We start from the raw sequence: 27,227 nt of genomic DNA on the forward strand, positions 1-27,227 counted from the left end.
TTGCATACTGTATAAAGCATAAATTACTCACTAGAAATTTAATATAATATATTATATTTACATTCGAAGGATTATCTCGACCGGCACTTATTTCTTTGATCAAAATGTTATTATACTTTGCCTGTAGGTACGCTGAAAGCGTATTTCATACTCTAGGCCACGAGCGCAGATACATTAAATTTAATTCACAATATATATTTTGAAATTGTTTGATCTTTAATTTCGGGGGGTAGTTGAACACCCAAAACATCTCCTTTACCTACGCCCAGAATCTAGGCAAGGAAATGATTTTACAGTGATGTGTGTGTATGTGTATGTGTGTTTTGTGTGTTGTGTCTGAGTAAACTGTTAGTAATAAAAATAATACTTTAATATTGTGGGTGGTTTTTAGTAACCAATTATAGGGCGAAAATGGAAAACGTAATACTTGTGTTTTAAATAATATTCAAGAAATGTAATTTTATGTTTTGTATTAAATCATTGAGATATAAATGTTACGAAAATGTTTAAAAATAAATAAAAATCAGTTATATACATTTTTGTAGGAAAAAGTATTATAAAAAGTATTTTTTGTACTTGAATATAGTTTGAAATTAATCAAAACTTACTACATATTTGCAACAAATAGTACATTTTGCTCTGATGAAATAACATAGGAACAACATGTGATTCATAACTTCTATATGTTTTTGAGAATTTAATGTCAGTGATCCGGGCCATGATTCAAATTTTTTGGTAACTATAATATAATAAAATATTTTTTTTTAGGTGTGTAATTTTCATATTAAAATAAAAGAACATATACAGTGAATAATGTTCTTAAATTAATGCTATCTACATATTTGATATACAATTTTTTTTGTTTTGCGATTTTTTAAGTGCTGACATAACTTAATAATTAGTAATTATTGTAATGTGATTACAATAGAAATACATATTACTATTACTATTTTAAATATTACGTACATTGTACACATAATCTATACAAATTAATAAGTTAGAAAATAAAATGTGTATAGGTACACATTACCTTATTTCTAGCGGTTATTAATAACTTAATGCTCTGCTGCTCAAAACCCACTACCTTAGAATACAAGTTATAGAATTCATAAAATAATAGTTGATAATAATTTTATTATAGGATTAGAAGTATGTAAAATACTAAAATTTCTGACAATACCATGTTATTTTTTATGTATTATATACTATTTTACTAGCTGTAGGTAACTTTGCTTTTCGTTTTGTTCATCATGATTTAAATTTTCTTCGACATAATTATCTCATAACAAATATAAATGAATTAGATGAAACTTAATGAAAACAACTATTATAGTCACAAAAATTCATCGATTAATTAATGTATTTATAATCACTATTCAATTTCATTGTTTCGACTTAATCATAAATTTTTGGCTTGAATAATAATTTAAATACCAAAGTTATAACAATTTTTTTTTAATAATATGATAAACAAATAACTTTTACACTTATTAAAACTAATAATTATCTGATTTAATAAAATGTCATAATGAAAAAAAAGTTTAAGAAACAGTCATTTTTATAAATAGGAAGCTTTATATCTAAACATTTTCCTTGCAATACCATTTACATGGAAAATAGTACATTTTGGAAAAATCGATGTAAACCTATGTTTTGTCAATATTTTTTTAAACTTTTATAAAGGAATTTATAGCAAATAGTACGTTTAGCCTCAAGTTCATTGTACATTATCACCCCACAATTGAACTGTGGAAATTCAATAATGAAAAACTTCTAAAGTACTTTTAAAAATAACTAAAATAAAAAAAAAGTGTGGAAAATGGAAATATTTATGCAACAAACACAATTTTTTTGCTAAAATAATTTTGTTCTTTTGTTATGATTCAAAACTTAATAACCGTAGAAACTTAAAATTTCAAGGAAATATAGGCAACTAAAAATTTCAAAATACTTTTAAAATATTTTTATTTTTTTATAAACGTTTAAAATTCGAGAACGTTTGTTTCTGTCAAAAAGTTAGAAAATTATCTTTGAATTACGTTAAATCATTATTCATTTATATGTATCTATGCTATCGTTTTTAAAATATTTATTAGACTTATTTCTAACAAATTGTAACACGTACCTACTCATACCATTTTTCAGAACGTGTGTAGAGACCTATAAGTTAACAACAACACAATATATTGCATAATATTATAGTTATTTATAATATATAATTTATGTAGATAATGATGATTTTGTTAAAAAATCTACCCTATGATAAATATAAATTATAGGTAAATCCTAATCATAAAAGTAAATATAATAAGTTAAAGTAATATAAATATAAATATATCATAAAATTTCTTTAGAAATAGGGGCTGTCAGTTGTGACACGTCGCCAAATCGTTTTTCGTGAATAAAGATTTATCATTGAATTTAAATTTAACACATCCGTAACAGTAATCCACAACCCAATGACGGTGTAGGTACAGGTTCACTTAACCCTATTATCTAGCAGACCAAGTCCCGCTTTTTCTTATGGTTATTTTCCCTCTCGTTTACTTACGATGTTTGTGAGATTTTATCATTTTCACATAGAGGACGATGAAAAATTAGCCCCTTCATCCACCCTGCTGCTACTGTCTTTTATCATGTGAAATCGGAACTAATATACGACACTGCTTTTACCGGCGAATACATGTATAGAATCAATAGGTACTTATATATATATTCGCGAATTTATTGATGATGCGCGACGTGTATTTATTTGGACAATATCTAAAATAACAATTGTTTTCGTAGAAATGATAAAATCAAAAGGGATAAAATACTTCAAACCGTATATAATAATAGAAAACAAATATTCATACATCGAAATAGCCACGAACCCGCCACGAATGACAACCATGCGTTTCAGCAGGATAAACTATCTGATTCGATCAAACAACAATAATAATGTTGTTATTGATTTCGGAAAATTTAGACTATATACATTATATTCACTGTTTAGTGTTTACATACAATCAATCAAACCGATCGTTCCATAGCTGTGATTTTGTTAGTAGATGTCATAATGTAATTCATTTGTCATTTGCCTTATACCAATACTTAAGCTCATATATTTGCGAGTATCAAAGCAATCAAAATAATTGAGTGGCAAATCAAAAAATTTAATATCTACAAATATTATGAAGAATTATGTATCAATAATAGGATGGTATGCCATCTTCTATTTCTAAACATATTATATTATAATATGTTTGTATATAACTTACTATATTAGCAGTTAATTTAGATATGAATACCTATGTTAAATATCACATGTAATATAGTATAGACTATAGGTACAATATATTTTTGTTTACATACCATAGAACAATTTGAGAATAGATTCATTAATAGATTAAAAGAAATCTAAACATTTTGAAAAACTAGTTGTATATATTAAATAGTATAAAAAAGAATAAAAAACAAATAGTGAAATATTTCATGTTCCTATAACTAAGAGAATGCATTAGATAATTGTTTTCTATTTCTAGCCCACTGAAAACTGCAAATTTGAGTTCAATAAAATTAGTCTTGTATTATAAGTTTTAATATTTATAAGTGAATTGGCTGAATATCAAAGTTTAAGTTAAAAAGGTTATTTACGTTGGTTTATAATATTTCAATTTTTATGCCATTTATATAGGTATAGCTATTGTATAAATTATTACAGTTTAAAATTTTCAAATACCTATTACAGAAAAATTGAATATTATGAAAAAACCAACGTTTACATATAAGTTTTAAAATTAATAGCTTTCAGTTCACTATAATATTAAAACTAACAACAAAAGATAATTGGTTCTGGTGAAAGCAAATTTGCGATGTGCACGTGGGTTAAAGAGAAAAATAACCAAAAGAAATAATAATCTGACATCCTCTAGATTTGTTTTTTAAATACAAAAAAAAAAAAAACAAAAACAAAAAATAATAATAACTAAAAACGTATTAAAAGAAAAATCATTATTTTTCATTTAAATATCCAATTTCATCACAATTAGAATTTAAAATGTCTATAACAAAAATTCGTGCATAAGAATGTTTGATATTTTTATAATAAAGTAAAAACCGTTTACGTTTACGAGAAACCTTATATTAATTTCAATTGACTACAAATAGCTCGAAAGCAAAACAAAAAAATACATTTTGCTGATAATTGGTTACCGTTATAATTTCTGTTTTTCCTTAATTCTTTAATTGTTTTTCCCAAATATTTTTAAAATTCCCTCAAAGTTCAAAATCGTAGCATTTAATCGACAATTTATAATATATGCAGACAAAAAAAACCACACACTTGCACACGTTGTTGTAAAATCAATACATTTATCACACAGGAACAATCGTTTTTAAAATTATATTTCTTAAATAATTGGCGAAAACCAAAAAAAAAAAAAAGAAAAGGTACTAAGTAAGTAAAAAAAATATTATATCACATATTCTTATAGTGCCCAAGGGTACAGATTGTATATTTCTTGTTAAAATAAAAAAAAAATGTATGTTTGATAAAATATTAGTTTAGAAGTAAGAAAGCTTTGAAAATTTAATAAAATATTCCACAAGACCACATTAGTTGTTTTTAAGCAATTAAACATATTAAAAATGAATACTCTTATATTAACAAATTATGTGTTTATTGTCTTATAGATTCTAATCTTATTTAAACAAATAATAATTACTTTTATTCTAACAAAGTTTCTAAATTATTATTCTTCTTTTCTTTAAATTAATATGTTAATTAATTGATAATTGCATAAATCGTTTTAATCTCATAAAAAAGGTAAAAAAATATTGTATTTATAAAGTTATTACATTTTCTAGTAATGTTTGAAATTAGTATAGTATAAATTATATTCTATTATAGCCATGACTATATGGCAATACATAATTATTTTTCTGATTTACAAACTATGAAGTACATAAAAAATAGTTTTGATTGATAATATTAAAAATTATATTAAGTTATTTTGTATTATACAAGTATTTGCAGAGTAATACTTTCAAGGTGATTAATATGTTATTTCACGCTCACGATTTTTTTGTCTTCAATTCAATATTGAACATTCTTCACGTGGAGTATGTATTGAGAGGTATTCGGTGATTTATTCTTGAATTTTGGTTTAAATTTCACTTAAGATTAGACGAGTAAATATATTATAATGAGCTATAACCTTGAAAAGTTATCATTTTAAAACAGAAAGTTCTTTTATGTAATATATTGAATACTTTGTTAAAACAAATTAAACGCTAATTATTCAAATTAGCAATTATTCATTTAATTGTTATTAATGTTTTACAATCACCTATCTCATGTTCCACTTAAAATGTTGCACAATTGTTAAATGGATCTTATTAAATCAGTAAAATTATATTATGTGTAGGTATACTTATGACAACATGGTTGTGTATAGGTTCTATTATAATTTATAATTGTATGTATCACCAAATTATAAAAAATATAAAAGAATAATACAATATTAAACTATACATATTACGTAATCCGACTGTAGATTAAAAATATGTGTACAGAATTTAAAAAAGTTAAGACATTTACATTGAAAAAGCCTATATTATGTAAAAATAGCAACAATATTGCATGAAGTTTAGTACACATTTAACTTGAATTAACTTTTTATTCAAACGGCGCCACTGATTATAATCATACTCCCAGTAGTGGTGGTGGTTGTGGTGCACTCGTTCGCTACCAGAAGGTTTTTCTCCGGTAGATCTTTTAATGCCTAAAAAATGTTTAGAAAAATTATTAAACTTAGAAAATCTTTTGAGACTAAAATACATTAATTTCAAGAAATAATACATAATATAGAATATACTAATAATGTACGATATAAAAACTTGGTACCTTATGACTAATAAGTAATAACTATTTAGAATTCTAAACATCTATAGTAGTATCTACTAAGTATACACGACGTAGTAAAAATAGCATTCGCTTACCTATGTTTTTTTGTTTGTCTATGTACAGCATAACTTGTCGAAATAATGCTTCAATTTCAAACTTTGGGGGTGGTTTCCGATGGCAAAGTAAATATCCATGGTGTATTATAGAGATCAAAAGTAAACATTTTCCCAGGGCTTTCAAAAAATCGAGAAAACAAAAACAAAGTGACGGAAAAATGGGAATTTTTAAGCAAAATTAGTTTTCGACTAAATCAATTTTCTTATATGGTTGTAACTCAAAAACTAATCACTGTAAATACTTGAAATTTTTATATTAGTGTTATTTATATAAAGCTAAATTTTAAAATTATTTTAGTTTTTTTTTTTTAAATTATTTATATACAACTGAAATTTTCGAATTTGTTTAGTTTTTTTTCAACGTTTTCAAAGGGTGTTACCTAATTATACAAATTTTGTATAGATTATTATATGTATAAATAACTCTTAATAAATTATAATAAAACAAAATTTATTGTATCTAAACTTTAAAGTTTGACTAGTTAAATTATAGGTCTTTAATTAGTTTGCGCCGTGGAAGTATGGAAGTAATGCGGCAGCGGTCCCCGCGGCGTCGTCGATTCCAACCAAAAAAAATGGTCTTTAATTAGTTTTCAATTTTTATTTACTTCTACTGTAATCTCATTTACTTTTGACTAATTATTTTATAATAGTTCAAAATAACAAAATAACACTACTTAAATATTCTACATTCTCTTGTAATAATAATTCATATTCGATTTGTATTTTCTTAATTTTTTCTGCTATGTTTTCTAAAGACTCTTTTACTCTTAACTGAAACTTATAAGGCCAAATTATGGAGATTTTAATTTTAACTGTTCATTTTCTATTATCCACAAAAATGTATCCATCATATCCATTTCCTATGAATAATAAGCTGAATATTAATGATTGTGGTACCTATCTATAATGGTGTTATTTTATAAATAGTTATTAGTAGTATTTTTTAATATTTTATTCGGTTACATAAGATAATAAATTTATTTATACTAACTTTACATATGAGTCAACGTTTGTATTATATAAATGTTAGTGGATATTAAATTCTTTGCAGTATGCTTCTAATGAAATAATTGCAAATCATTGTAAAATCAATACATTTATCCCTTCGTTCAGAATCTAAAAATGTGTAATTAACATTTATTTAGTTTTCATTTACATGCTCACCATTTATCATTTTACAATTTACATCTATTTCTGTATGTTAATAGATTAGTCTTTATTTATTGTTAGAATATACAATACATATTGTATATAGTATATAGCATGTATACATACGTAATTTATTCATGCAACTACATTAGTTATTAATGTTATTTATTAATTTATTTACTCATTTTATTTTTAAATAATATAAATAAGATTTATACTTTAATACAGTTAATTTATTCAATGTATTGTTAATATGTGGACTTGTGAATTTCGATTTTATAAATATGTCAACAAATTCAACATCCATATAATCACAAGTAAGTAAAAAAACATTTCATAACGTAATATATTTAAATTTATCATAATGTATATTAACTGTGTTACATAATTCTAAAAAAAAATAAATTATTTGCAGTTGATACTTGATAGTTTCAATTACTTATCTACACGACTACATCACTCATCATAAAAAAACGCGAATATACAAGTTGTATTTTTTTTATAAAAAGTACACCATCTGTTTAGAGGTCTTTAAGATAAATTTAAGTTATAAAAACACCGTTCTATGTTTTATGGACCTTTGATATTTATTTATAATTAAATTAACTGTCATCTCCATTCGAAATCGTTTTCCATAGGTATGCAATGATTTTTCATTGAACTCAAATTTAATACATCTATTACAGTGTCCTACTCAATGGCATAGTGCTTCGAAACCTACTATACAGCGGAGTGACTTCTTGGGCTTCAGTTGTTAGCTTGCAATATTATATAGTTCACTATAAAAATTAAAACAATTATTTTCAAATAACTCTGCTCAGATTTGTTTTACAATGCGATAGATGATAATTATTTGATTAATATTATTTTTGTAAATGTGTAATAAATAATAATCATATTGCTTATGCACATATTATTATACACAATATTAAAATGTGTAAGTGTGTGTTGAGTTTGGTTTATCGCTATAATTGTTAAAGGTTTTAGAAAATAACAATGATCTACAAAGCAGTAGTCACGTGACTGATGAAACACAATAAAGCGTTTCGCGATAAAAATTATTCATCATGTACACAGTCATTATCATTTATAATTAACGATTATAATATTTAGTATGATAACTTTTGCACTTATAATACATAATAATAATGTATTTTTAAAGAGTTGATGTGTACAGTTTTTAAAAGTTCAATATAGAGAATGTATATATACAGAGTAATCCGCGGGTAATTTTTTTTAACATTAAAAATTTCTTGTTTCCAAAAGTATAAACAGTTCGAATAAATGTTTAAAAACATTGTTATACTTAATTTTTATATTATAATATATAATTTCACATTCCGAAGCAGCATATTTTTCGGAAAATGTTTATACGAAACTATCAAATTTTCAAGAAGTAGCTGATTAGAAATAACTTAACAAGTATTAAAATTTCAAAGTTTAGATTAATGGAGTAAGAAGTCATAGGTTATACCTTGAAAAATATTCTTTGAAATTTGATTTATTTACAAAAAATAATCAGAAAAATATTTTGCTTTGAAATTTAAAATTAAAATAAATATTATGATTTTTTTTAAAACAGTACAAAATATAATTGTATTTAAAATGTTGTTTTGTAATGAGTAATGACTATAGATTAAATTAAAATAATATACTTAAGATTCATTTCAACTTAATTAGTGTTTAGTGTTAGTGTTAGAGCAATCACCTTGTATATATAATTAATTCTTCCCTGCTCGTAAAAAAACGATAAAATTGACAACATAATACGTTATATATGCCATATATATTTATATCATATGTGGTGGGATTTATACTTCAAATCTGAGACATGTATACGTATATAATTGAACACTTGTTATGAAACATTTTAATTTGAATGAGTAAAAAAATATTAAAATCTAAATTATTATAGTCATTGATCTATATTACGTATTACGAGTATATTATATTGGTTAGGTAGTAAATATTAATCTTCATATTATTAGACTTATTCGTACTTATAACAGCTTATAGCACAAACTATTTGATTATGGATATGAAATATTTTCTCAATGAATGATGTTTAAAGCAATAAATTCAATCTCAATTTCAAAAGTAAAAATAATGTATATGAATAAAATGCTATAATAAAATCAGATAAGTTTATATTTATTTGTACCTGTATGTACTCGCGAATTTGAGACTATATGATTTTTAAACCTTCCAAAAAATACCTTATACCTATATGATTGTCGTCGATAGTTCTTTCTTATACCTACATATAAAATAGCCTTACAAAATCCAATTATAATTTCCATTTTATCAATACTGTTTACAGTTTGTGTGTTTATTCAAAACCAATTTATTATAGTTTCAAAAATTATTGTATAATTACATTTGTAATTGAAAGAATATTAATATAGAATAATAATTTGTAATTATATAGGCCATTAGTTAATTTTATAACTTGCATTTAAAACGATTTGTACTATATGAATTCATTCTTTTTTCAAAAACAATTATTTATTTTTAAATAAAATGAAAAAGAATAAAAAAAATTAGATTTCAACACCAATATATTTTACAAATTTAATCTACAAAAAACAATACTATACTAACATTCAAGGTCAATGAATATAATGAATATATGTTACATTGTGATCTATTAACTATTGAGAGAAAATTATATTATAAAGTAAACTACTTAGGTACTACCTATGTATTTTATTATCATTGAATCTCACAAAATAATAATAATTAAATACGTGTATTATGTTGCTGTATTATTTATTTTTATATTTAAACTTGTGTATTACATTTTAATTTATCGACAAAATAGTTAGATATTTATATTTTTCTATATCAGTATACACGTGTTAAACTTTCGCACTAGCAAATTATGTGGCAATGGTTATAGATGAATGAATCAAAGTCAATGATTCGGTTATCGAGAACGAAAGTAGTGGCAAAATGACCATATCTGGAGTAACTCGTAATAGGTACTCAAGGTTATTGCAGATTATGCTATTTTTTAAAACGTGACTTATCAACTATAAACATTTTATAGTACCTTAAACTCTATTGTAATTAATTTAAAAATTAAATTATATTTATAATTTATTTTATCGTTGGTGAGTTGCTATATAATATCAGTAAATATCCGCGTTACATTATGCTTGTCGAACTCATCAATGGTAATAATTGATTAACTAATGAATACATATAAACATATTTTTTAGTATTTATTATTGAAATATACTTAAAGAGCGTGTACCTTATTATATGCATAAGCCAAACGTTATATAAGAAACCTTTAACGTTTTCTCGACTTCAGTACCTAGGTTTAATTTGTATTTGAATAAGCATTTTTTTTGTTTTAAATTATAATTATACTTAATTATTTAGGCTTATTTTTTTTATACTTAAAAAAATCTTAAGATATGGTATCAAATTAATGTATAAAACTTAAATCCAAATCCAAAATACCAAATTGATTTCTGATCTTGATAAATTTATAATCTATATACCCGATAATGTTTTATTTATTTTTTAATTCTTAAAAATAACTTATGTGTACGGTGTAGTTGTATATTGTATTATACTATTATTGCATTGACCACTGATACTTTTATAATATTCAACAGTGTAGATTCAAAACTATACCATAATATACCTATAGTTAAACCTACTACTTTATCTCTATTCTGTCGTATAAAGTCGAGGGAAAATGAAAAAAACATAAATACTTAACATTTTAAAATGTCGAAATATTAAATTGAGTTCTTGATAATATTTTAGTTTATGACCTATGACTCAACTTAAATATGATAAATAAACTTATTAATATAATATTAAGATAATGCTTTTGATAAAACTATCTCTAAACAAATAATTTATGTTTAAACTCTTAATTATATATATTAAATATAGGCATATAGCTATACATATAGGTATAACATATATAACTATTAACTATATTAAATTCCTATTTCGTTTCAAAACCCAATGCAATCGAAAAAAACGCCCAATGTAAACAGATAAACAAAACATTTATCACGTTAAATTTTACAGTATATTTTACACCGTATTTCCATCTTGTCATTACATAATTAAAACTTATAACTAAAGTATAATATACCTAGTAATATTAACTCCAAAGATTAAAGAACCATTGAAAACATAATTTAAGTATTAACGTATTATAATACGTTTGTGAAGTAATAAAACGTATATATAATACGTACAATATAATGATGTCAAGTCGACGATGAAGTAAAAGTTAAATAAACAAAACAAACAGCGTATCCTAATATAAAATTACGGTGTACGTAATCCGTATATCAGTCAAATATTCAGAATCTTTAATAATCAAATTATTCGATTTACTTATAGGTATATTATACTTATTTTCACTCACATACACCCGTCTGTATTTTGTAGGTATTTACAATACAATATATCATGTATGTAGTATTGTAGTATATATATCTTTTATGATTTATGATAATACAAAGTCTAAGGAACGTCTTCAATACAATACAATATCTATATCTATATCTACCTACCATAAAATAGTGTGGTAGAGTGGATAAGTAGATTATCTATATATCTATCTACCATAATACCTACAGCATGGTAGATTGACGAGAGGTACATATAATCCAGTAAACGTGTCATTTTTATTTCTCAGTGACCACACACGCATCAGGCTTCATATCCTGAATGTACTCCAGTAGTATACCTGGCGTTCGATTTAAGTCCTTATAAACTATTATAGAATAGGTAGGTTAGGTACCAGTTGTTACCGTTTAGCTACTGCGTATGATGAATATGATGATAACAATAATGTGAATGTATATAAACAAGGAAGGTAATTTTTGAACACCTAAGTGGAATAATTAAGTTTATTATTGTATTCCAAAATATGGAATTATTATTATAAGATGAGTATTTATTGCAAAAAACACCACTGCAGACATAAGGCGAAATACTAAATATACTTATGGTTTAATGCATATCCTACATAATATACCTCATAATATAGACTTTATAAATGTTTATTTAATGTCACATATCTATAGGTACACAAGTACCGTTGAAATTAATCAAATAAATTGAATATCAAACTGGGTCACATGTTATTATGTAGGTATTTAATTTTTTTTTTTTAAGTTTTAATTAAGACGGCGGAAAAATAGTATGTCTCCGTCAGTACCTATGTCCTATACACTATTGTTATTAATTAATTATTAAATTTATATTTTATATGCATAATTAATTGTTGCCGGTTAGTTATTAATTATTACTTTTTAATAAGCAATATCTAAAAATTAGAAATCACATTAATTCCAAAACTGGGAAATAGTAATCATTTTTTGTTAAATTAAGCTATCAAAAAACGAATAAGATAATTGAAAATTATTTCAGAATATAAATGAATTTAAGTAATTAAGTTAAATAAAACTTTTTTTTTAATTACTTACATTTTGTACTAAATGAAAAACAGTTAAAATGTTTAACAAATAACAATGAATAACAGCATAATTTTTTTTAATCTTTAAACCCAATTTCAACTGTAATAATATATGTATGACATATGAGAGAAGTGTTGAATAGTTCACAATAAGTGATACAAACTTATATATTTTTAACAATAGTATTTTTCAAAGTTGTGATCAGCTGAATACCTTTTTATCTCGTTTAGCAGTTGGCATTTGCATGTTAAAATAATTTTATTAATGCTTCAAATAGTTAAGTTAATTAATAAAAAAAAAATGTATTTAATTTAAAAATCTTGTTTGGTATATATACATTATAGTATACTATTATTATACATAATAATTTAAATATTTACGAAAAAGAGTAATATCATTGAATACAGTTAAATTTTTTTGTATAAATTTTAGTTAGTAGTTAAATCATAATAAATACAGATTGTTCATTCAATTTTAATAAATAACTGTAATGTATTGAGGAGGCGTTATATTTTTATAATTAAAAACAGTGGATATTATTAATACCCATGTACATAAGTGTTAACTGATGCAATACCTTATTGTTCCGTGGTGAATACTGGATGGTGACTTGTGGCGTGACAACAGTGTTATTTGCATTAGGAGGGAACATATATTTTTGGTATCAGTCCATCCTTTGAAATTTATAACTCAGTAAACTGGAAAAATAAAAATATTTTTTATAAGTAATATAAACATCAATATAAGTACAAGTTGACTCTCTTAAACATTTAATTTCACTTGCCAGATTATATTTACACTAAAATAATATTAATAATATAATACTTATTCATTTATTGAAAAATATTGGTAAACATGTCTTATTATTTAATTATTATCAATATTTAAATAACAGAACTAAAGTAATTTAATAGATTTTGATTTTTTTTTTTATCCAATTTCTATTGTAAACCTTTAATAAATAGCTGTAATATTTTTGATCCCTTAATAAAATGTTTGTATTTGAAAGTTAAAATAACAATAAAAAATTGAAATTGAAAACAAACATACTAGATAGCATAAGTAAATACATAAGTATATGATTTATTAGATGACAATGTAAAATAAAATATAATATTTGAATAAAACGCATTACAAAAAATACATCGAAATATCACCTCTTGGACTTTTAAATTTCATTTCATGTGTACACAATAAGCAGACAAGTTTTGAGGGCGTTTATATTAATATTTGGTTACTCTCTGTATACTATCCTACAATAAGTCTCTTATTAGGTTTGGAAATTCAATAAAAACTTTGAAAACTCGATTTGATTTTAGCAGTATGCATATTCTAAGGCGACGTTCAATGCTTGGAGAAAGAAAACTAAAATTTAAAATTTGTGAATTCCAAAATCATCGAACTCACACCGTGACTATTTAAACTTGACAAAACTTGGTATTTTAGATTCTGAACGGAGTGATAAATGTATTGATTCTACAATGATGTGTTTTTTTTTTCATTTTTTTGTCTGTGTACAGCATAACTAGTCGAAATAATGCTTCAATTTCAAACTTCGGGAGTGGTTTCCGATGAAAAAATGAATATCCTTGGTGTATTATAGAGGTAAAAAAACATTTTCAAACAGTTAAAAAAAAAAAAAATAGAGAAAACTATTTGCGCCGAAGCCGCTCCTGTGATTGGCGGCAACGAATCGCGGGATACTGGGAATAGGGAAGGGTACCCAAAGTATAAAAAATTAGGTATAAGTATCGTAATATAAATATAAGAGCAATAAAATAAATATAATTAGTACAACGGATGCTGCACGCTGAACATCTAATAATATGAACACAAGACAAATATATATTTGATATATATAACAAATAATAATAATGCAGACCCGTCCGTGAAAATAATAATAGTTAAAAGGATACCGAACAAAACGGTTCCTTTTACATAATATAATATAATATATATAATAATAATATGATAGACCTGCGCTGCTACACTGCTGTCCTGACGGATCCAAGCTAGAAAGGCGACAGCTCTCTGATATAATAGACGTATAATGATACAGTAATTGCTCGCCCGAATTAAGCCGGAGTGTAGTGAACAAGTCAGGCCCCAACTATCTTGGGACTTACGACAATTGTCACTATACCTCATGGTATATAATTTATGTAAAACGACCAACAAACGAGTCAGTTGACCACGAAGTCACCACAAAACTATAATAACGGACAAACACACAAGTAAAACACGCCAGATTTGGCGACTGGCAACAAACGGTCACACGCTTACGATTACGCGTGTTATATAAAGTCGTGACGGCATAAAGACGGCACAACGACTAAAACCAGGAAAAACGCGTTGTCGGCACACGCGGTTCAATCACGACACCAGCGTGAGGTGGCGAGCGGACGCAACGATGCGTCAGACTCGATGACGGCCTGGAAAAGACACAGACTTTTGAGCCGGCGACAAATAGCCAACGGCCAACAATCCAGTGATGGACGGCCGAGAAGGGGAGGGGGGTGTAAGCAACTTTATCGCGGAGCTTCCCAGTCTGACATGGAACTGAGATCAAATACGTCGCGTACTCGCTCCGTGCTCGAACAATAACAAAAAAAAAAATTATGGAAAAGAGGAATTTTCACGCAAAACCAGTTTTTGACCAAATCTATTTTTTTATATGGTCATAACTCATAAGTCAAAAACTAATCACTGTAAATACTTGAAATTTTCACCACATGTTTATGTTACCGTTATTAATACATGGCTAAATTTTCAAAATATTTTGACTTTTTTTGAGTTATTTATAGAGCACAGAAATTTTCGATTTTTCTGAAAATTTCTTTTTGAAGTGTCGATAAAAATTTTTAGGCCGAGTCAAAATATTGAAAATTTAATACAAAGTTTCTCATAAGTTATTCTTATAGTGATTAAAAAATTATAAGAATACATAGGCACAATTTTTTTTTAATAGCATTTGAAGTTCAAATATTGATAAAAATTCATCAAAATCATGAATATTTGCAAATTATTTTGTAGATATAATTCATAAAAAATTTTACATGAGTAGTTTAGAGTTGAAAATTTGATACAATATTTTTCATAAGTTTAGCTTACAATAATTATAAAAGAACTTAAATTTTGGTATATTCAGGCCATTAAAACATAAACCACATTTTTCACCAACTACTGGAAATTATATCCTAGGCTGACAAATCATCTTCGTTCAGAATCGTTTTTCGTATACAATGATACCTATCGTTGAATTCAAATTTAACACTCCTATAATACATAATAATAATCCACACGGTACCTAATGTACAGCAGACCGGTACCCACTTACCCACTTTTTTTTGTTTTTATTGAAAATATATCTAAAATGATAAATAGTTAAATAAATAAATAATAAGCACATTTTAAAATAATATATATTATTTTTGAATATTCAATTTTGATAGTTTGATAAAAACAAAAAACAAAAATAAAATTTATAAAAGTATTACAAACGATATAATTATAACTTACAAGTGAGAAAACTGTCTGTATCATTAGCTGTAGTTGTTTAAAATTTTCGCAAAATTAAACGAACCCCGTTCAGTAATTTAACAAAATAATTATGTATAGATACTAAAAAAAATAAAACTGTGTTGTCCGCGTGAGTTTCAGTAGGTGGGCTCCATCGAAATCACTAGAAAATGACGTCCGCGCATATAGTCGGTACAATGCATATAATATATGTATATAATCACGAACGGGAACTCGCTGAAGTACAATAATATATAGCCTGTTGCCGGGTACTGATTGCCGTAGTGAAGAGTAGGTGTCCAAATTGTGAAGCTGGCGGTTTTTGTCTAGCGGAACCACAACGGCGGTATCGGAAAGGTGCACGAGCACAACGGAAATTCGATTTCAAAAGACCTTTATTTATTTTTCAAACGGCGACGATGGTGGCTGCATGTACACGCGAAAAGTGAAAAGTCTTCTCATGGAAAATACTCGGTCGAGGGCCCCCGCCGACAAAAAACAAATACAGTCGAGTGTTTAATATTTGAACATTATAAACATTGACGATTGACTGCTTTACATATAACTTTATGGTAATCCAACTTAAATAAAAATAACTATTATTGCGTTTAACGTACAATTTATTATGATATATACGTATATCGTACGTGCTGTTATAAAACGTTACATGTAAAATATAAACTAGCTATTAATGTATATATTATATACAATATAGATATTACAAATATTAAATCTGTAAATTTACAATTTGAAACCGAGTAATAAAATACTGAAAATAATACGATTAAATAGTATAAACTTTTGAACTTCAGAGTAGTTATAACCGACTCGGTGGTAACAGTAGATATTTAAATGATTTATATACTACCTAGTTGAAATACTTGTGCAGTTTACCTAAAATTCATATTTTTGATATCACTTTCGTTCTTTATGGGACGAAATTGTTCAAACAGTTTAACAGTAGTATAATGACCACATTTTATAGTAATTATTATGGCATTTCGTCCACAATGATCAGATACTATATTAATACACTTTTACTCTATTACTATTGCATCATACAAAACAACAGTAACCAAATACTCCGTATATTAATTTTATAAAAAAATGTACTATAGTTGTATTATTATTGAAAGTTTGACATTTATCAAAACTTAACTTTATCTTAAATTTAAAAATTTATTTTGCTCGATTAAAGTTGACCAAATGAGATAGAAAACTGCAGTATGGAGAAATTACAACAAAAATGTACATCTGTTACATCTATATACATCACACATTTCGGACTATAGCCCTACAGGTATTATAGTAGTATAGTGAATCGACGACAAACAACTATTTTTCAACGCGATGGGACGTTGTCCCGTACCCTTTATTGCGTTTTGGCGGGGGAGGATTCCGTCCGTTTACCGGAATAATAAATCGAAACGGCGGCGGCAGTGTTTCCGCCGAATCGAGAAATCTGACGACCGCAAGGACTGTGCATTATTATCGTCATCATAATATATATTATGCATTTTCGCGCACATGACCTCGGGCACCCCAATGCACATGCATATATTATAATAGACGATACGTATTTTACAACAACAGTATAATAATGAGAATAACGGTTATCAGTCGGCGCGATGCAGCGCGCGGGGTCGTCGCGTGGGGTTTTACGAAATACAATAATAATAATAATACTGTGTACTGTACGATGTGAGTATACACGAGTACGTATAACATTATATTGTCGTATTTTTTTTCGCATCACATATTATTTTCGTTATAATACGCGTGTACACAATAATGGTGCTTAAATATAATGTATACATTATGTTCGTGACGACGACGACGACGAGGACCCGAGGCCTACACGACAGCGGCGACGACGACGACGGCTACGCCTCGTCACACTACCCCTTTCGGTCGTGACGAGAGAGCGAGAGAGAAGCTGCTGCGGATCGACACTGCCGCCGACGCTCTTATACGCACATAGGTATATATACGTATAGTATTATTATTATTATGTCGCCGCACAATAAACGTCATCCCGGTCCCTATCGGGATCGGCGGTAAGGGGGATGCAGGGGAAAGCGGCTGTGGGGCAGAGCATTATATTGTGTGCGTGTCGTAAGCACGGGCGCAACGCGCGCGGCTGCCGCACGCGGACCAGAGCAGCTGCGCGTCACACAATATTATGTTCGGTGTTTACGGTTCCCGTTGAAAGGTCGGCCCCGCCGCCCACTCGCCCGCCGACGCGGCCGACACAAGAGGTGAGCCGCTATGATAATAACACATAATAATAATAATAATAATAATATCATATTATATATATATATATTATTTATACGAGAGAGATTCGCGAACTGCACCGTCGCCGCACTACTAACCCACTAACGGTGTTTGCCCGTGGTTGCCCGTACAGCCGACAGCAACAGCAGCAGCAGCAGAAGCATCACAATCAGCAGGTGTGACACGAGGAAGTTTTTCGCCCGGTGTGTCCGCGACCGGTGCACCGGGGACACGTTTTATGTGCGTGTGTGTTATTGTATTATATTATATTATATATTGTCCGCGTTTCGACGGATCGAGTGTGTGCTCGCGTTCGTCGGGGGGCGGGGGCGGGGGATGGGGTTAAAAAGGAGTAAAACGGTAATAATTATTTACCTTGGGATACAATGATATAGATGTAGGCCAGACTCGTGCCAAAAGAAGAACGCGCTCACGGCACATAATAATAATATTATACATTATATACACCCTGCAGCCCGGTTTAAAACGTATAAACGGCGGCGTACTTACGGTATATATTTTATAATATACATATATATATATATAATGCGTATAACGTTATTATTAATATTTGGATCGCGTGTGCAAAGCGTGTTCAACTCCGGCTGCACCTATACATGTACAAAATATATGTATAGGTAACAGTACACCACGTGCCGCGCGTTATGTGCGATGTGTTGTATATTTTATATTGTTTATGTGTATGCATAGGTAGGTACGTTTTTCACCTGTGCACACGCTCCCGAACGGTTAAAGTCTTCGAAAAAGCGTTATTAATTCCACATACTTATATACTATGTGTACTGTACATATATAGGTGAATAATATATATAATATCACACTGTGCCTGAATAGGTATACACATTGTATTGTCGTATCTACGTCGCAGTAAACGTGTGTACCGTAGTATAATTTATAACACATATAACTGGTGTTCTTTGAAATATTTAGATATTTTATTTCTGAGTGTATACCATACAAGTCCGACTTGATTTTGTCACTTCAACGTGTATATAAACCAGAAGACGATTTAATATTCTTGCGCGTTTACTTTATCGTTATATATATGGTATTATAATATAATGTCTTTATAATCGTGGTATCTCATAGCCTGCACGTACCGTACCCAACTATATTTTAATAACCCGTTTTCCAGAGAAAAAAATCGTCATCATTGTAAAACCGAATATAGGTAGTTTTCTTCCTCGCAGAATCTAAAACGAAATAAGTCCAACGTGGGTCTGACCCCTCACTGTGAGGGCCTCGAAAATCACAATACATTATAGAATCGGACAATCGAAACGTCCATATAATCGCGTTAGTCATCAGTCATTGTCAATCAATGTTTATTGTTAGGACTCTAGAGTACAGAAATTAGTCTTTTGACGTATTCGTTATATTAACTGCATAATAATTTACTTTACGTTTATGCTTCTAAACAGTTGCAGTATATACCTATAACTATATACACTGGTCCAATATTAAAAGGCTTTACCGTTGTTACAAATTCAACTGCAACCCGTGGACTTGCAGTATACACTTAAAAATAAAAAAAAAGTCTAGTATATTAACTATTTTTACAAATGCTACATTTTCAATCAACAGTGTGATAAAATTGAATAATATATTGAAATTAAATCTTAAGTAGTTAAGTCCAATTTAAAAGTAAAATTGTTTTATAAAGTTTAACATTATTTTGTTTACCTATACTTTACAAAATTAGAATATATTTTTGAAAAACCTCATAGCAATCGTCTTTGGGGCTAGGTTAAACGTGAAATGTTCTATGTATAATAGATCATTATAATATTATTTTATATGAACAACATAAAAAATATTTTTTAAGCAATAGAGACGTAGAGTTTAACTACCTATAACGTGTATGATGTGTATATGTGTATAAGTATATACATTATATATATATATATCACTCGGTAGGCATCGCTCTTTGTTTGGTAATGATAAAAAAACCAAACAAGCCGCATTGTCGTTCAATGGACTAAACGAGGTACGATAAGTATAAAAGATAACGATGTATATTATACATCATTATAAATTTCAAACACGTTGAAGACAAACTCCAATAACAATTTAAAGACAAAACAAAACGAACATCTATAGTAAAATTTTCGTCGAAACAGTTGATGTTTGTAAGTTATAATTTGTAACTAACTCGGCCGATGATGAAATTGATGATTAATAATAAGCCTATAATATGTACACATCTAACAAAATATTTGATAAATGATGATTGTACAACATATTTTATGATTTTATAGTTCATAAAATATAAACGAAGAGTAAATATAGGAAACGGAAACCGAACTAAACTGATCACTAAAAAAATATTATTGATGCGTAGAAGTACGCTGTACAAAGAATATGGTAAAATTTTCAGTTCGGTTTATAATAATCGCCATTATGCTAAAGACATGAGCTTTATTGTTGTATTTTATAAAAATATATGGTATTATGAATAATTAAGATAAAAAAATTGTATAGTATACATATTTAAATATATTATTCTTAATTATTGTTGTCGAATAGAAATGTGTATACTGTTTACACATTAGTTGCATATTATAAAGAGTTATACACTTATACCTAATATTTTAGTTTGTTATCTATTCATGTTTTCCAACGTTTACTTACCTAGTACATACACATTATTATGGACTCTGTAATAATTGAATAGGTATACTTAATGTTTTTATGTATTTTTGTTGTTTGTATACAGAAACAAGTTAGCAAAAATATTTAATCTAGGTAACAAAATAATCCTATATTTTAATATTAAAATTAATTAAATTATTTGCGATCTAACTATTATGGTCTTCTTTTATATGAACTGTAGAGTAGGAACAATAAAATAGAAAAAGGTTGATTAAAACTTATAATTAAATCTATTGGTTGTGTGATTATCAACTAGTACTTCCACTCAAAAAAACTTTGGTTTTTGATTTTTCAGTTAAGTATATTAGGTGTTTTAGGTTTATATAGAGATGTATTTTTTGTTATGTCAAAAAATAATGTATTAGCGTGTAAGATAAAATAAAATAATTTTACCATTCTTAAATCACATTTGTAAAGCCCATATATAAAATTTTAAAACAATGATGATACTAACAAACTTTTATATCTCGTTTTTCCTACACAGAAATATTTATTTATATTAATATTAATAATATTAATAAAAATATTATTGTTATTATTAATTAATAATATATCAATAATAATATTATAATAATAATAATAATAATTCATATTTATTTAGAAGTTTGGAAGTTTTAAAAGATGCATATTGTTCTTTATGTATGCTCTCTATATGCTATAGAGCTATACAATAGTAAATTAAAAATATAGAAAATTAGAAAATGTTAAATGTATATTTTTCATATTTCGTCAATTTTAGAGAAAAAATTATTCATTATTTTCACATATTAATATTGATAATACGCATATTTAATATTTTCTTAAACAAAATGTATTTAAATTTAATGTAGATATTTTTACCATCATTGCAATCGAATAACAATTTAACGACAACAGTGTGATTAATCACTATCGTACTATAATGATGGCGAAATACTATCTTATCGTTGATAAGTTATTGACTTAACTTATTGTGAACTCGTGAATCTATTTATTGTTTATTCATTAGTAAAGTTGATATACATAATTAACATTTTACATTATTATTTTAGACTGTTTTTTTCAGTTTAATAAGATGTCAAGATGCCAACCAGTTTTGCGTCGTATTTTAAATACAACTTATACATTTGTTTTTTAATATTTTACTTGTGTTTTTGATATTATAAACAATACAAAATTTTTTTTGAATTTTGAAAATTTTTATTGTTGATATATTTAACATTTTTTTGTACATAATATATGCACGCCTATTTTGCCACTATTAGCTCCTATCATTTTCGATCTCTAAATATTATAATTAAATGAAATATTATATATATCTATAAAGATACGTTTTCTTACTGAAATTGTCTTTAATTTTCTAAAATAAAGATTTATATAGTTAGTATATTATATAGTGAAATACTACATATTATTGGTAAAATAGATAAAATTAATTAAGAAAACTAATATCCAATAAATTTTATACTTTCTAAGTATATTTTGATTGTGACTTTCGAATTGAAAAATCTTAGTAGAGTTTATAATAAAATAAAGACATCGTTCTATTCTATTCTAATGGTGAATAATGACAGACATAAACACACACTACCACTAAGTTGTTGTAATAAACGCGACGGTACTTGGCAACCGACATTTTTAAAGCAGATTAAATGTTTATTGTACATAATATATTTTAATATACTATGTTTATATTATAATATGCATGTATAAATAAATGAAAATATTAAAAAAAATTGTTTTTTCCAAGTACATAAGAATTACATAACATATTATTATGCATAACAAGTAGGACTAGTAATCGATAACACATTTTACAGAAATTAAAAATATTGCATAAAATAAATTAAAGATGTGAACAGAGTAAATTTTACGGATAAAAGTAAATTTATGTTAATTTTTTCGACTAATGTTAGTAACCCCTTTGTTTTAAATGTTTCTATACAAACATAATATATTTTCTTTTCGTATTAATATATTATATTATTTGGTCAATAATATCAATGTGTACAATGTGTATACATATTTGCTTAAGGTTTCTTATAAATAATTTTAAAGATAGATATAAACGTAGGTACTTTTGTATAAATAAGGAAAAATATTTATATGTTATTCATACCTAGCACCTACACAATTTTATAACAGTTTGGAAAAGAATATAAATTAAACAAAATATATCATACTATTCATACTTACCGATTTATTGAATTGTATGTATATTTTACCGTTTCAATTACACTTATTCTCTAAAACTAATTTTATTGTGGTATAGTTTATAGATAAATGAGATGGGTACTCGACTATCCTAACGCTTGGCGGTGTTACTAATTAAATTATTCGTGTTGTTGTTATTATTATTATTGTGCATTTCCTATAATGTCTCTTAGTTAAAGCATGACGTGAGCGACGGAAGTCTAGATGGGCTTATTATGGGTTGTGTGCATTTGTATTATACATTTTTATCGAAATGGACGTCGGCCAATAAATAAAGTGTCATTTCTGGCCACGCGGCATGAGAGCACGGCTGGTTATTAATATATATAAATGGATGTTTTCAGAAAACAAACACAAACCCTACTGCGTTTAAAATTCAAATCAAAATACTACGCGTGCCACAAAGAAATATTTTTGATTTAGCGAACGGTTCGGACGAGACATATACAATATAATGTATTTTAACTGAACTAGGTATATCGCATTGCATAATTAATATCATATTGTTCCATTAAAAATCTTTGCTCCGTGTAAAGACACAAGTTTCCATGACAATTATTGGTAAGAACTAACGATTTACTGTATAATATATATTATATCTACTTATTTAGCGCACTATTATGTTCTCAAATACTGATGATTGAAATTGAAAATACACCATAATTTAAAATCGCATAATTATTCCAGAGTTGCACCCTGTTGACTCATAAAAATGCCTAACTAGATGATTTTGGTACAGTAGTACCAGTATTTTGTATTCTGAAATCATAAATAAATATGTTTACAAAAATCATACAGTAAAAATTGTTTACTTATTAGTTTACAAAAAAAAAAAAAACCTCTAAACCGAGCTCAAAGTGGACTGTACTATTTAGTCCGTGTAATTTTAACCATAATTTCATTTTAAGAAAATATATGTTATTTTGTATGCATAGATCAATGGGAATACATTTAATTAAAATAATTATTTTTATCATTACTTATTTATTTATTTGCTTATTCAAAAATATTTTATTTTATTTCAAATTTATAACAAACAAATGTTTGAAAATGTCTAATATGAGTAATATGGTAAGTATAGCTGTAGATACTTTAAGTCACGAATAAGTCGAAGATTAATATAGTTTCCAAAATATTAACTCGTGAGAGTTACGATTAGCGGTGTTCATAGACTAGAGTGATTGTTAATGGGTTACTGCAAATATACAAATATGATTCAATTATTTTTTTTGAAATATATGTGCACACCCAGTCCTAAAGTTAACGTATGAATCCGTTTACGATTTATTCCTCGAGCATGATGGCACAACTACAGTCACGTCATGTATTCCACATAATATTAACGTATGTAGTCATATGAAAATAATAATATGTACAATGCAGATGCGGCGTGTCACCGTAATGACTACATGGACACTGTGGTGGTCGGCGTTTTTGTCATAGCAGTTGTTATAGTTTCGGTGCTAAATTAAGCCGTTCGTTGTGCTCTCACCGCTCGAACAACCCCGTCGCGGCGCTGCAAATGATGATAATATAAAAATATATTATATTGTCAATTGTTATATACGACGGACTACTATATACCTATATTATTCCTATATACTCTGTGCCGCCACCGATACGGAATTCGATTTTGCGAACGACACAAACATAGAGAGTGACAGAACGAGGGAGTGTGTGTGTGCGTGTGTGTGTGTGAGGTGGATGGATAGGCGAGTGGGCGGATAGAGGAGAGAAGAGTTGAGAGAGAAAAGGTCGGCGTGGCCAACACAATAATGTATAATAATAATCGTTTCCGCGACGACATCGGCCCCCTACGCGATTCGACGATCGCCCCGCACTGGTAGGTACTGGTTTGCGAGAAAGGGTGGAGCGATCGCACTCGGAAGGGATGATAATACGATTTTGGGGTAAAGGCTCAATTACGTCCGCATTCGACGACCATATAAGAACGGAGATTTCTGCTTGACGGCTTATTGTCGAAATCGCAACACACCGTCACGGAGGACTCGTCCAGGTATCACCCACTATACGGCAGCAGCAGCAGCGACGACGAAACACTCGAACTGCAACTGATCATCTGTATCACCGGTCGTGCCATCTCAGGTTCCCGATTTCCGAGCTGATTTCTCCGATTGTTCACCGACTGTACGAACGAGGTAATTATTATCTGTATTATTATGACGTATTTACTATCCCCGTTTGGTGTTTATAATGTCGTATGACGTACTAATTTAACCGTCTTACAAAATATTACGCTTATCGATGTGTTATATTTAAATCTTAATTTAATGATAATTATTCTTTTGGATATATGGTTACCTGTATATTTACACGTATTTAAATTTATAAGCACGTTTATTCGTTTATTTCGTAATTTCACAAATTCTCCGAAAATATTATGTAGTTTTATAATATTTGAATATAAAATAAAATATATACCTACTGAATGAAATACCACATTATAATCATTGCCATCCGTGATAATATTAAACTTTTTATAATACTAGTTTTATCGTAACTTAAAAAACTGTTACTTGATTTCAGATAAGTAAAAAATAATAATGTTTAAGTAATATGTAGCGTTATTATATTATTAATAAAGTAGTAATATATTGCAATGAAAAAGCATTACTTTATATTATATTAAATATAAGTGTGTAATTTTTTATTTAAGTATTATGCAGTATACTAAGTATATGCTTTTAATTAATAGTGCATATTATAAAATATAAGTTGTATGTAATTATGTGGTGTGAAATTTAGTTTGTATAGTAATCTTTAACATTTAATTTCACTTCCAAGCATTTTTTATGATATTCAAATATTATACACAGACATTTACGTGTTCGTGGTTATTTCAATTTCAGTAAATAAAACTATCATAAAAGGATAAAAATATTAAATTGTCTAGGTAGTAATTTTGTTATGATTTTGCAACTTTATTTTTGATAAACAGTGTGACGAAATTCTTAAATCGAAAATAAAATTGTAGCACTTCTGTTTTCGTGAAATTGCAATCCATATGATTCGCGATCATTATCGTTCTCTTCGGTATTTTCCTTGGCCTAAATGTGCGTATTGTTTTCGAGCCTCGTGCCAAGTTTATCTGTCAACGTAAAATGTTCAGAAATGTCAATCGAAATAAACTACACCAATAGTAGTTTATAGGTTAAACCTATTGTTTAAACGATAAGATTTTCTGAAAATGTTTTAACCATTTTTCTAGTACCTATTCGCTTTCCAATCAATGTCGTATTGTTGTTTTCATATAGAACGTTTACAAGAATATATTTCATAAATCATACCTCTAATATAATATGACATATATATCATCTTTGAAAACAAACAAAAACAATTCCAAGAATGGTTGAAAAAACATACACACGAAGACACGTGTTGTATTTTACGCTTGGAAATTAGGAAACGTCTATGCTTCAATAGCCGGACACATCAATGGGATTCGGTCCCGGACCACAGCTCAGTAATGGGTTTTTAATGACAATTTTTGACACCGCATGACATGACATGACATGACTGCTGCACTGGACCATAAGACGATAATTATTTCGGTTCATTGGCACGTCACGTGCAGTGCTTATGGCTGTGTCCGGATCTCTCGACAGTATAATAATGTTGTAAAAGAAATATTACAAACCGCGTGTTTTTGTAGACACATTTTCATTTTCGGATATAGATCTTTGATGTGTTATAACATTGAACATTTTTTTCACTTTAACGTTGTTATAGAATTAACGATGTCTTCGAGCTGCACTTCGAGCTGCACTTCGAAAACCACTGACTACTACTATCAGATGAGGCAGAAGAACAACGAAGCGGCTAGAAACAGCCGTTTCAAGAAGAAGGTCGCTGAAATCGAAATATCCGTCCAAAAGCGCAAGTTGGAGGTGACATACGTGCAGTTGAAGAAAGAAATCAAACGCATACAAATCG

The 27,227-nt window shown here is 27.7% G+C and overlaps 1 long non-coding RNA gene across 2 annotated transcripts; it reads right to left on the bottom strand.

Moving 5' to 3' along the window:
* Positions 1 to 4,826: 4,826 nt before the first annotated feature.
* On the bottom strand, positions 4,827 to 15,029 carry LOC114124450 (uncharacterized). 2 transcript variants are annotated; one of them, XR_007606176.1, is made up of 3 exons: positions 14,589 to 15,025; positions 13,189 to 13,309; positions 4,827 to 5,765 (listed from the first exon to the last, which is right to left on the bottom strand). It is a non-coding gene; the product is annotated as an uncharacterized LOC114124450 (long non-coding RNA). The 2 variants fall into 2 exon arrangements; XR_003592444.2 differs by lacking the exon at positions 4,827 to 5,765 and having other exon boundaries at positions 13,105 to 13,309; positions 14,589 to 15,029.
* Positions 15,030 to 27,227: the final 12,198 nt, after the last annotated feature.

The sequence above is a fragment of the Aphis gossypii genome, chromosome X, assembly GCF_020184175.1.
Source record: "Aphis gossypii isolate Hap1 chromosome X, ASM2018417v2, whole genome shotgun sequence".
NCBI classification, from domain to species: domain Eukaryota; kingdom Metazoa; phylum Arthropoda; class Insecta; order Hemiptera; family Aphididae; genus Aphis; species Aphis gossypii.